Source organism: Ornithodoros turicata, chromosome 1 (assembly GCF_037126465.1).
Source record: "Ornithodoros turicata isolate Travis chromosome 1, ASM3712646v1, whole genome shotgun sequence".
Taxonomy (NCBI): domain Eukaryota; kingdom Metazoa; phylum Arthropoda; class Arachnida; order Ixodida; family Argasidae; genus Ornithodoros; species Ornithodoros turicata.
This window is the reverse complement of record NC_088201.1, coordinates 179,513,560-179,527,573: the sequence shown is the minus strand read 5'-3', so window position 1 is coordinate 179,527,573 and position 14,014 is coordinate 179,513,560. Positions and strand designations below refer to the sequence as shown.

Genomic DNA, 14,014 nt, shown 5'->3' with positions numbered 1-14,014 from the left:
TACTACCTAGGAGGTGACCGACAGGAGGACCTTCAGGTGTTTTCTTGGGTGCTTAAGAACTAAGGTTGACAACGTGATTTATCCTTTTCGTGGCTCATTGTGAAGCCACATGAGGTTGAAAGACTCCGCGGAATTCGGGGAGAAATCGGGTTGTGCCCGAATTTCAGAAAATTGGTTCGGGGTGCAAATACCGTGAAAAATCGGGTTTAACCCGAAAACGAAGAACCCTAAGTATATTGTACAGGCGCTTGAAAACTTCCGGGCTCAACGAAGGAATGAGGAGATCTCTCTTGTCGGCGTCGTCGGTAACTCTCCCTACCCGAATTGCAGCGAGGAACCCCACTTGAAACATGTTCCATTCTTCCTTCGAAAGATCGAACGTTTCCCGGTCCACGAAAGCCGCGAAGTCCCTGAAGTACTCCACTCGTCGAGCTGGATGACTCTTCGTCCTTTACTAGCATTGTAGAAGGTCAGACTCGTCGCCAGTTGTGATAACTAGTAGAGACATTGAGTAGCAACAGCAACGTTTATTCCAAGGTGGAACCGCGACTGGAATGCAGCGCGGACCGGCGAAACATCAACCAGTCAGCGCGAGCCGAAATCAACCTTAGCTTCGTCACCTGAAGCTCTATCACACCCACTAATCGAGCTAAAGGTAGCGTTGAAGCTTGTGAACGCCGGTTCGTCCCCGGGACCCGATAAAATCACCTATGCCGCACTGCGAAACCTTGACGGGCGATCACTCCAAGCTCTCCTTCATGTGTACAATACGTGTTGGCAACAAGGATCTTTACCACCTACCTGGAAGGAGGCATTGGTTGTCTTGGTCAGTCTTGACGGGTGCATATTCTACAGGAAGTGACCCACTCCCCAACGTATGAAATATGCAAAAGGCTCTCGTGACCTAACCTTGGTCAGTCTCAACGGTTGCATACTCTACAGGAACTGACCCACTCCCCAACGTATGTAATACGTAAAAGGCTCTAATGACCTAACCTTGGTCAGTATTGACGGCTGCATATTCAACATGAACTCACCCACCCCCATCGTGTGTTTAAGACTTTAATTGACCCGTCCTAATGATTTTTATTAGTGCCCACGAATGTAATAAATAAAGTAGCTGCAAAAGAAAAAGGAAGTAAACAGGTGAGCTTTTGTCCGTGTTCCGGGAGAGAGACCGCACGAACGGCTAGACAAAGTTCTTCGATTTCCGCAGGGAAGAAGAGGGACCGCTACTCATGGCGCGGTCAAAATAGTTTTTCTTACGTCAAACCCCACAGCGCGTTCTCCTCTCCTCTTGCGTTATGTGATAACCCATTGCAGTTATGCTCTCGCATTTGACCCAGATCTGCAAACCATTGTCGCCCAATTTCACAGTATCCCAGCATTTTCTTACAAGTTGATATTAATCCTCGTTGCACCAGCAGGAAGACCGCTAATTTTTCTCCCTACTTTCTTCTTTCTTCACCCTTTCTTTCGCCTACTTTGGTATGTATCGGAAAGTATAACAACAGGAAACGAGAAACCGCAGTTATGAGGTTATGGCACTGTTATGCACAGCTTTGCTTCGTATCTTACAATTTGCCATCCTTGTTTCTTTTTTCTTTCTTCTTCTCCATCTTCTTCTTCGAATACGTACTGAGCAACACGCATCTTTTTTTCTATCTGACGCAAACCGCGGTGACTCATTAAAACACCTACGTGGTAAATGCATATTCTGCGAATCCATGCAGCACAACAGTTTCCAGTCGCCGCATAATCTATATCCCCGTCTCGTTCCGCCCCCGCGTAGCCACAACTGATAGCAACTGCAATGACGCATCGAAGAGTTAGCCGTGTTTCCAGAAATGGAAAACAAGAAACGGAAGTGTAAGCTTGAAACAAAATACTGTTGTGTCGGACGGTGCCATCACAGCGGAAAGACAGCAAGAAGGGGTTCACTTGTTCCTGGAATTTTGGGAATCATGAACGCTTATTCTATCGCTTATCCGGAAGAGCGTACGAAAAGAATAGGGGGAAGGGTTGTCGGAAAGAATGTTCCCGAAAAAAATGCCCGCTCAAGAAAAGTTCCTAGTAAGGATGTCCCCGAAGGAAATGTCCCTGACTAGCCAATGGTATGCAGGCGGCGGTATTTTGGTTGTACTCCAGAGCTAGCTAGTTCCTAATGTGCGAAGGCCTGAAAACCTCTCGGCGAATATTACTGCCGTTTGCAATTTTATGTCAGAGAATTGCATTGAGTCTTTGTAATATCCAAGCATTATTATTGCAGTGGACAAATATCGGCATCCATTCCAATAAAATAAAATAAAACACAAAAACTATTACCAGGTATAATTTTCGTTTTGTTGTATTTTCTTTGCGCTTTTCCGGTTTTTATACCAAAAGTCGACCGTACAGCCGATGGCTTGGCGAATTGTCGTTGTGTGACAGTAAGAAACAGACGACGACGACGAAAAGACAGACACACGCAGGTTCAGCACAACTTTATCCGTCTGTTTTCGTGGTCCCTAGTCTCCGGGTTTTACTCTAATGAACGCCAGCTCACTTTTTATTAGCAATGCTTTCATCGATTTTTCGTGGTCACCAGAGAGCCTTGTGTACATGTCCACAGCCGCAGGTTTCGTCCATTAAGAAAAAAAAAAGTTGTGGGCGTCTGTTTGAACGGGGCGGACATACGGCATCTGATCCTAAAACTACAAGGTTAGTCTAGCAAACGTTACACATTTTGATCGCATCTTAAAAATAGAAGACGGGGTTTATCCAACACCAAACTTTGCAGACTGGTAGCCATTTGTTTGAAGTTTTGTTGGAATTTTTTCTGAGCATTATGGTCCTGTAGAAGAAAAATTAAAAATCAAGCAAAATCTCGCCCCATGCATTGTCAGGAAGTTGCCGCACGCTGCACAGCTGTGAGAATGCTACTGCGTGCCCAGTGCTACCAAGTACTGCGTGCCCAATGGCTGTTTGTTGTGTGTCCATTGTAGGGTCGATGGGGAAGCAGACGTCTCTGGAAGGAGCAACTACAGTCGTGTCTCGTTAATATGGACACTTTCGTCCCCGAACAAAATCGTCCTTAAAGCGAATCTTCCATATTATCCAATACCCAGGAAATAACAAAAAAACAAACAAACAATAGCGCTTTATTGAAAAAAAAATCCAGAACTAGTAGTCCAGAAAAAAAAAATCCAGATTGCACATCGACTTAAGCTCAGCAAAATGTCGGCAACATGTAGAGGCTAGAGCTCAACAGCATTGTCCTCAAAAAACTGAAGAGCCGTTTGCAGTCCCACTTGAGCCATAGCAGATGTGACCGCTGACTTGGCGTTGCTAAAGTCGTCGAGAGCCTGACCAGAGCCTGACAACTGACCTTGACAACTGCACCACCTCTGTTCTCACAAGCTGCTGAGAGCAACTGCACTACTAAAAGCACAACTCTGTAGCGAGCAATGATATATGCCGTTTAGAATAAACATGGTTTTCTTGTGGCCCGCGGGATGGCGCGCCGGAGTGCCCATACTTTGTAGCCCTGCCACGAGGCGGCCCGGTACCCTAGAGGGATTGAGGTCAGAAACTTCCCCCTCACCGAGGTCAACGGGTTAAAAAGGCAGACGGGAGGCCGCCCGGGGGACTCGAGTGTCCGACGACAGCTCGACAGCAGCGTCTTGCTCTTGTGCCCTGACCACTGTCGGCTGTTGTTCTGCACTTTGGCCTCCCGGCGTCTGCGGCGACCCTGTTGCCCTAGTTGGGGCCCGAAGTATCGGACTAGTTGGGCACTCCGAGTAGTCGTGACAAGCGAGCCACGGTGACGCAAATGTGACGGTGCGTTTGTCGGTTATTTACATCGCGACAAATTGGTGGAGGTGCAGGCTCGACACCCCGAATATAATGGACAATCCAAGCGAGAAACGGTCAAGAGGGAGACAACGAAGGGACCGACGTGCACGCGTTCAGAGCACGCTGCCTCTGGACCCCAGCAAGAAGTGGCGAGACTACGACGAGGCCGTTCCCCGCAGCATAAACGAACGTTTCGACAAAATCTTCGCAATTGCGAAAGAATGCTAAAGTAAAGAAGAAAATTAATGTCAACGTCAGCAGGAAACGACAAAGTGTTAAGAAGCAGAACCATACCAGGTACTACGAAAGAGCCGGAAACCATGACCGTCAATGAAGCCCCCGCCAACAGCTACCTCCTGCCATACGGGCCGCCCCCCACTTTCAAGGGAACACCGGACGAAGACGTCAATGACTTGTTGAAGCTATACGAGCGTTACGCGGCAGCGATGTCGTGGAACGACGCACAAAAAGCGAACAACCTGGTGGTTGCACTGCAGGGCGAGGCGAGACAGTGGTTCGTCACACAGCTCCGAGGGTCGAAAGCGCAGGAGGACACCTGGGTCGGTTGGCAGCAAGCCTTGCAGAGAGACTTCGGAGGCGAGCACGTTCAAGACTGGGCCTTCATACAGCTACAGGAACGGCGACAACAACCAAATGAGACCCCCCAGCAGTACGTATCCAGCATACTACAGCTCTGCAGCCGAGCGAACCCTCTGATGACGGATCCAGAAAAGGTCAGGTGCCTTCTCCGTGGCCTCCGACCCGAGATGATGGAACGCGTCGCCATTACAAATCCACGAACACCAGCGGACTTTCTTCAACACCTGCAGAGGCTGACACGGCCCGTCATGCTCTGCTGACCATGCCGACTCATCCCTTACCAGGATTCGCAACGAACGCGGCTTTCGCGACAGACCCAGCAAGCGTGTTGTACACGAGAGAAGACCGACACCGGACTGCAACTACAAACATGGGTCAAGACACAAGAGCGATTCTGGGCGCCCTACAGGACAGCGTGCGGACACTGACGGCAGCCATAGAGAGGATGGGCCAAGTGCAGCAACAGCAATTCCCTCCGCGACGAGCACGCAGTCAAACAGGCCAGCCTGTGTGCTTCCGCTGCCATCGATCGGGTCACATAATGAGACAGTGCCCGGAGCGACCCGTTGAACCACCCCCACAAGGAATACACGCGGCTCAACTGTCACGACTGTCTCCGACATTCCGGCAACCAACGTTGGAACAACAGAGCAGCCCCCACCAGCAGTATCGGCAGCCACCAGCGTCGGAGTGGAGTCAGGCTTACCTGGCCTCCCAGCCAGCGGCAGCCGCACCAGCGCAAGGACCAAGTCAGCACCAGGGAAACGGGGCTAGCAGGGGTCTAGGTGTCCGACCCCAAGCCTGTCAAGAGGACCCTGTATGCATGACCTATCATGTGTCACACCTTATCACCGTGCCAGCCACCATCGAGGGCATCAACATTGACGCCATCTTGGACACTGGGGCCGCTGTAAATATAGCATCCGGTGAATTCGCACGCCGTTCAGGACAACCTATACGACCAGCAACGTCGGCAGTGCGCGGTGTTAATGGTGAACTGGCAAGCAGTGAGGGAGTGGTGGAACTTGCGGTGAACATAGGGCCCGTACACGTGCAGGCTACGTTGTGCTCACAGGCTGCCCATACGACATTTTATGTGGACTACCTTTTTGCACGGACTCGAATTTGGTGCTGGACTTTCCAAATAATGCAGTTTTTCTACAAGGACATTTTTTCCCGCTTCGCCTGGATGATGATATCTCCCCGCCGTTGGGGGACAAGGAACCCATCCACGCGCACTGTACACGACAAACGAAGGTACCACCCCACTCCGAGGTCCTCCTCGAAGTTTCTATAGCCATGAATGGGACATTCGTTGTTGAACCTGAAATAAAGCTTAAGGACACGCCCCGGCCTGTTGTAGCCCGCACACTAACCAACGTGTCATGTAACAGGGGATTCGTTCGCATTGCAAACCCGTCGCCGTCCGCGCTTACGATTGCACGAGGTGCCACAATTGGTAGAACCACGCCCCTGCAGGAAGTAGAGATCAGCACGTCACACGCCAAGAGGTCACATGGCCGCCTACAAGACGTTGAGATCAGCGACAATGTCCCAGCAGAAGAGAAAGAGGCCATCCGAGCGTTACTACAGCAATACAGCCACCTCTTCTCCACCGACGAGAGCCCAGTGGGATTGACTCATGTGATCGAGCACGAGATCGAAACGGGCAACGCCAGGCCAATTCATCAGAATCCCTACAGAAAGGCAGTATTCGAACGTCAGGTGATCGAGGAACAAGTCAACGAAATGCTGCGGAAGGGCGTGATACGAGAGTCGTCGAGCCCGTGGTCTTCACCGGTAGTGCTTGTTCGCAAGCGTGATGCCTCCTGGCGATTCTGTGTTGACTTTAGGCGCCTGAATGCTGTGACCAAAAAGGACGTTCACCCACTTCCGATGATCGACGACATCCTGGACGTCCTCCATGGTTCGCGCTACTTCACAACATTGGACTTGGCGTCAGGATACTGGCAGGTGCCCATCCGGGAAGAAGACAAGGAGAAGACTGCTTTTACGACCAGCTCAGGACTATATGAGTTTAATGTAGTACCTTTTGGTTTGTGCAATGCGCCCGCCACCTTTCAGCGAATGATCAATAGAGTGCTCTCCAGTCAACTTTGGAAAATCTGCCTTGCGTACCTTGACGACATCATAATCTTCTCCAAATCCCTTACGGAGCATCTCCGTGATCTTCGTAGTATTTTGGACGCGCTGGACGGAGCGGGCCTGCGCCTTCAGCCGAAGAAATGCATCATCGCGGCAAACAGCATCCGCTACCTTGGCCACGTAATCGACGGAGAAAACATCCGACCTGATCCGGACAACATCCGGGCCGTAAAAGAATGCAAGAGGCCAAGGAACGCAAAAGAGACAAGAAGTTTCTTAGGACTCTGCAACTATTATCGATGATTTGTCAAGGACTTTGCAAAAATCTCACAACCGCTAACAGAACTCACCCGAAATGGCGTCAAGTGGTCCTGGGACAGCAGATGCGAAGAGGCTTTCTGCGAGCTCAGGCGGCGACTGACCACGGACCCCGTTTTAAGGCTATTCAACCCAAGCTTGCCAGTCGAAATCCACACCGACGCCTGTGGTTATGGGATTGGTGCAGTACTGGTACAGAAAGATAAATCGGGAGAGCACGTGGTTAGCTACGCCAGCCGACATCTGAACACGGCAGAAAGAAACTACAGTGCCACGGAGCAAGAATGCCTCGCCGTCGTTTACGCCACCCGCCAGTTTCGGCCGGTGTTTGGCATACCATTCACTGTTGTGACGGACCAAGCGAGCCTAACGTGGCTCATGACAACTCGGAACCCGAACGGACGTCTTATCCGGTGGAGTCTGTTGCTCCAAGAATTCAACATCACTCTACGTCACCGGCCAGGCACACGGAACTGCAACGCCGACGCCCTGTCACGGCTGCCCTACGACCCTGCACCGGAAGGTCAAGAGGAATTTCCGGTGTTCGTGGCAGGGGACGAGAGAACAAACGTCCGCGCTTTGCAGGAGGCTGATCCTTTCTTGAAGCCGATCATACAGCACCTACGACACCCCGAGGCATCCGTGGCGAGAAAGGTGAAGCGCGCCGCACGGGCATTCCGCCATCTGGACGGTGTGCTCTATCGTTCAACAAGACACCTGGGCAATGAAGGACTAGTGCTGGTAGTGCCGAAGCCACTCCGGAGGGAAATTCTCGTCTCTTGCCACGATGACGTCACGGCGGGACACCTCGGATTGCGCCGGACCCTGGAAAAAATAAAGCAGAGGTACTTCTGGCCAAAGATGTTCTCTGATATCACACGCTACGTGCTGTCTTGCCCTGACTGCCAGACACGAAAAACCCCATCGACAAGGCCTGCAGGGATGCTTCAGCCCCTGCCGCCAGCCAAAATACCATTCCAACGTGTCGGCATGGATTTCTTGGGCCCACTGACGCAAACAGAGAACGGAAAGAAGTATGTAGTGGTGATTATTGATTACCACACTAAGTGGGTGGAAACCATGGCTACCCCGGCAGCGACGGCATTCTACGCGGCAAAGGCCTTCATGGAGACCGTGGTACTGCGTCACGGCGCGCCAGGTACCGTCGTGACAGACAGAGGCCAGCACTTCGTCGCAGAAATGATGGAGGAACTATTCCGGCTGACTGGCGCCAACCGCACACGAACAACGGCGTATCACCCGCAGACCAACGGCCTCTGTGAACGGTTCAACAAAACGCTTGCGGACATGATCAGCAAGTATGTCTCCAGCAACCACGGCGACTGGGACGAGTTCCTCCCATACGTCACCTTCGCCTACAACTCCTCAGTGCACTAAACCACAGGTTACTCCCCCTTCTTCCTTCTCTACGGACAGGAGCCTACGTTGCCAATTGATGCCATGCTTCAGCTGCCGGAGTCATCATCCCCACCGAATGAGGAGGTCTTGCAGCGATGGGAAACGGCGAGGCAGCTAGTGGCGGAAAGAGAGAGGAGGGCACAAGAGACAAATAAGGCACGGTACGACCAGCGGCGACGGACCCAGACCTTCTCCCCGGGCGACTTGGTCTACGTCAAGATGCCAACGGCAAAGCGAGGGAGGACCAGTAAATTCCTTCACCCATACCACGGGCCCTTCCGCATCACCAGACAAACGGCAGAAAACGACTGGGAGGTGGAAAACCGAAGAGGAAAACGGGACGTCGTGAATGTGAATCGCCTGAAGCGGTACATAATACGCGTCGAGGACCCCCATTCGCCGGCACAACGACAGGATGACACGGGGACAGAAACCGCGGAGGAACCAGCAAACGAGATGCGTGCGGAAAGTGACCCACGCGAAGAAGATACTGGCCATGCAGGAACCAGCGACGCTGATGAGTCTGTGGACGCAGAGTCGTCGGATGAGGAAGTGTTTGTGGACGCCGAGGAGTTCCTAGAGACTAATCGAGTGCCGGAAGACGCCGAGGAAACCGGACTCCCACCGGAGAGGCCGCGACGCAACACAGTACGGAGAAGACATGACGACTTCCTGTATTATTGACTTCGAAGTGTTGTATGGACTAATGAGCGAGGACACTCACACTTTTCGTACGCGGAAGGAATGTAGCGAGCAATGATATATGCCGTTTAGAATAAACATGGTTTTCTTGTGGCCCGCGGGATGGCGCGCCGGAGTGCCCATACTTTGTAGCCCTGCCACGAGGCGGCCCGGTACCCTAGAGGGATTGAGGTCAGAAACTTCCCCCTCACCGAGGTCAACGGGTTAAAAAGGCAGACGGGAGGCCGCCCGGGGGACTCGAGTGTCCGACGACAGCTCGACAGCAGCGTCTTGCTCTTGTGCCCTGACCACTGTCGGCTGTTGTTCTGCACTTTGGCCTCCCGGCGTCTGCGGCGACCCTGTTGCCCTAGTTGGGGCCCGAAGTATCGGACTAGTTGGGCACTCCGAGTAGTCGTGACAAGCGAGCCACGGTGACGCAAATGTGACGGTGCGTTTGTCGGTTATTTACATCGCGACAACTCCTTGCACAAAAGGGTCAATCGCCCGTGGACTTCATGTCGGAACAGTCATGCCGGGCATTTTACTGGCCATTCGTGTCCACAAATAACCCCATTTCCCCTTATAGGTCCTGTGGACAGCTGTGAAGAGGATGGCAGAACTCCCTTTGTACAACGAAACGTCTTACTTTCAGCAGCTCTCCTGTAGAATGTGGGGAGACGTTTGCCCACCATATGGGTACCGTACATAATAACGACACAAAAATACGTGGACTACATATGGTTTCTACCTTGCTGAAACCGTCCATTGTCCGAAAAGCGAGTTTCCATATAAACGAGACCCAAATGCATTGAAACAGTTTGGTCCTCACAAAAATCGTCCATAATTCGAGTTGTCCATGTTAACGGACCACGACTGTATTCGAGTGCTGGGTCATAAAGTTTGCCATTTATTTTAGATGCCCCGTTATTACTGTTCACTCATCTCAATAAGAAAGGCTACATGCCAAACCACTGACCGATTTTCAGTTATGAGGGCAAACGTTCCGATAAATCGCCATTCACTTCTATATATTCGTCCCGTGAATTAATTTAAGACGGATTTTTTGGATAATTAAATTTGTACTTTGGCAACCCAGTGCACCGGAGGGGCACACTATAAATATTCCAACGAACAGCGTCATTCGCGACACACGCGCATCAGGTACGTTATTATTCACTTTATTCCTCGTATTCATTTTCCCTTTAACACCACGTAGCTGCTGTAAACATCCTGCAGCGCATCGTACACGTGCTTCAGCAACGTTCTTGGAAATAATTTGTCAATCCTTTCGACTTCGTCGTAACCGTAAAGCAGACGCCACGTGGCAACGGCACACCAACTGGGCCACTGCTTAATGAGTTTTGTCTGCTAGGAAGCGGCCGTGTTTTCAAAATGTCGGCGCTGACTCACAAGCTTTGTAGAGTCACCTGGCCCAGCGCAACAGGCCTTAGCACGTGTGTGTGTGTGGGGGGGGGGGGGTCCTCTCAGGAGCTTCAATACCGGGAAATGAATACCATGTACGCCGTGCTCTCTGGCAAAGGCAATTCGAGGCTCGTCGATGATTTCTCAGAAATCTCATTAAAAACTTCTCAAAGGCTTCAGGAACAGGGTTTTACGAAGGACAAAAGATGCACGTGCGCCTGCACGGAGTGTCCTATAAAAGCCAGGACAGTGCCTATAGTCAACACATCCGAAATATCCTCCCTGCAGGTAAGCACTTCTTTGAGAGGTAACCGCTCTTTATACTTCCTATACTGGACTAGCATGGTTTTCTGTTAGCAGTGCTGTCCTATGCGTTGGCTATTATGTGCCGTAATGCACTTGAATACGCCTAATCACTTCATAACAACATCTTCCGGCGCGGTCCTATATCTACGACGTTTGTGAGATAAGACTTGTGTCTGTTGGAAATTCCCTCCCTCGAATATCTTGACTCAAAGTTGACTTTGAAAAACGAGGGCATGGGATAAAAGGTATAGACTTTTCGAGACATCCATTTATCATCACAAAAGCACAACAGCCGAAAAGCGTATTTTCGGCGTCAACGCGTACGTCGAAGTTTTAGGCAGAGTTCGAGGTAACTCGTTACTGTAACTAAGTTCCTTTTTTTTTTGTAACTTAACTCGGTACTTTTGCGCCGTTGTAACTTTCAGAAGAACTCGTTCCTTTTTCTGGTAACTTTACCAAAGTAACTTAAGTTGCAAGTTACTTTTAACTCGCTTTTCACTCACGTCCACATATTTTCTTGCTTTCTCTCCGGTTCCTGCATGTAATTTTATGCCATAAAACGTGATATTCAATCAATGACAGTATTTTATTCAGGAAGTAAGAGCCGGTGCCATTGAAATGAAGCTGAACCATTGTGCGCCCACAGGGAGTAAAATGCAAAGCGTTCGAATATACCTCTACCAGAGAAACGTCGTCATGACGACAAGACTGAAACCGAAACAAATCGGAAGGAGATGGCTGGGTTCCACGAACGGGCACTTGTTCGCTGCCTCCCATTGAAAGAAAAGCAGGACCGAGGGTCACGTCCCTTTAATCCCCCCCCCCCCAAGACCGTGGCTTTCTGCGCGACCTTGTTCACCTCTAGCTGCGAGCGTAGCTCAATTCCACCAAATTTGTGGCACTGTTGAACACTATGACGTCATTTGTTTACAAACAGGGAGAGGTCTATTTTTGGACATAAACGAAAACGATCTAACCGTGATGCAGTCCCCCGCAGGCAACTCATGCTCTGACTCAACTGCTCACGCGCGCTGAAACTGCGTAATGCTGTTTTGTATCCGAAGTAACTTGGAAGTAACTCGTTCTCGTAACTCAGTAACTGCGAGTTCCATTTCATGCTGAAGAACTTCGTTATTAACTTAGTTACATTTCGTACACGGTATAACTTGTAACGAGTTCTTTTTGACGGTTAACTTCTTAATCTATGGTTTTGGGACCCTGACCTTAGATGAGAAACGCTCAATTCAATTTTAAGTGTCGTGCAAACTACACATCGTGGTATCTGAGGAAATGCGTTTTTTTTCTCTTCCCTAGGAAAGCTTCAACAATCTCTCCGTGGACACAATGACGCCTCTACGTTTCGCTGTTGTCTTCGTCCTCCTCTTTGGTAACACTACTAGAATCTAATATGGGAGGTTCCAAAAGCTACACTTCGAAAGCCGTGGTGATTTCCAGCCGACATTTCTTCTACTAACCCGTAGAAGATGTCCTACGCCTAGTAGAAGAACAGAGAGTGTTGGAAACATCGGCGGCTTCCGAACTTGGACGTTTATCTCCATCTTTTAGCCTTAGCGGAGTGCTTCAGGATAATTCAGCTTTATTTGGGTTGACAATAATGGTGAACCGACTGAAAAACGCCGTTATACACTCTCCCTAACCTTTCCTGTTTTACCTTGAACATATCCCCCGCCGTAAGACAGCAGAAAGTTTTCTTCACGAAGGCTTTCCCTGCCATTCGGTAGCACGTTTAGAAACATGAGATTGTCACGTAAACACGTGCTCAGGACACGTAACAAGCTGTCGAAAGCTCTATATAGCAGGTGGCGCAACCGCTCACCTGGTGGGCAGCCCGTGGCCTCCAAGTTGCAGGGAACTTGAGAGAGTGAAAAACTTAATATTTACTTTTCTTTCTAAGGTGTATTTGTCGCGAGTGAAGCTGCACCGGAAGGGCACGAGCTTGAACGTAAGCGCTTTTGATAGCGATGTTACCATAGACGTCATTGTGACGACTCTTTCGTGTTCCTTTGCAGGTCGTGACGGTGACCCTAACATCTGCGTTTGTCTCGAGGGTATTACGTGCCCTAACGGCCATTGCACCTCGCTGAGCAAGTGCAAGAAATGCTCCGTGATCGTGGGATAAACATCGCTGACCGACAGCCCCGAAAGGATCAATTCGCATGTATTAAGTGACGGACCCTGGTATTTTCTTCTCTCAACACGATCCTAGGTGGCGGGAACACTTGAGGGCAATAAATGGTATAAGCAGCAGACATTGCGTACGTTTCATGGTATAGAAGTGCAAGGGTGCAGCCGAGCTGGTACATTGAAAAAGGACGATAAAGCCTGAGACAAGGAACATGGAATAGAAACAGAAACATAGGAAACAACAACGTAGGAACAGAAAGGAACGTGTCGTGTAGCTATTTTCTCTTCCTTGTCTCAGGTTTTATCGTCGTTTTATTGCGTACGTTTGTCTTTCGATTTTCTGTTTAACGACTGCATAAACTCGATTTTCATCGAATCCCGTGCGCCCGTACAATGGACCATTTCCGACAACGCGTATGCGCGTGCCCAGCCCTTGAGTCCGACATCTTTGAGTGGAAAACATCGCTATGAACCCACCTGCGGGAAACTGTCATGTTCATTGTGGGGAGATAATCGGTTTCAAGGTTACGCGGACGTTTGAGGTCTGGTAACGAGTACAATGCGCTTCCGCATTCTTCTTCCAATCTTCTCTTGCTACTTTCCCACGCAACGTGCCAGTCCGAAAAGCGCGTCCCCATTATTGGGGGAAAGACACGACGTTCGACATTCTGTCGCCAGGGGCGACGCGAATATGGAAATGGTCCATTGCTCGCCGTGCAGAAATAACAACACGTCACGTACCCTGTGCAGTCTGAAAAACACAACTTTACGGCACAACACACTCGCCATCAACCACTGAGCCGCATGATAAGATTTATCGGCTCACACGTGAGGAATGAGTTCAGCCTTTCTCTAGGAATCAAGATTGCCACGAAAAGTCACGCGCAAATCTCGAAAAAGAACAAATCTGGAAAGAGGAGGATATCATATCCTGAACAACGGTGATCCTGAGCGCCCTAGCGATGATGTTATGTCCCTAAAGTACACCGTGTCCAGATACCTTATGGACATTTTATCACCTCCGGATATACGTATAGAGGCTTGTGAAAAATTACAATCTTCTCAGTTATTGATTTTTCCTCTTTTTCTGTTTTTTTCTATATTTCCTATACACCAAGATGGCGGCGCCGTTATACCACCTGACGTCATTTCTTTGTAAACACGGAGAGGCCTATCGTTATCT

General features: G+C 50.0%; 1 long non-coding RNA gene across 1 annotated transcript; it reads left to right on the top strand.

Moving 5' to 3' along the window:
* Nucleotides 1-10,556: 10,556 nt before the first annotated feature.
* LOC135373445 (uncharacterized) lies at nucleotides 10,557-12,954 on the top strand. Its single transcript, XR_010416466.1, has 4 exons — nucleotides 10,557-10,668; nucleotides 12,001-12,073; nucleotides 12,602-12,649; nucleotides 12,717-12,954. It is a non-coding gene; the product is annotated as an uncharacterized LOC135373445 (long non-coding RNA).
* Nucleotides 12,955-14,014: the final 1,060 nt, after the last annotated feature.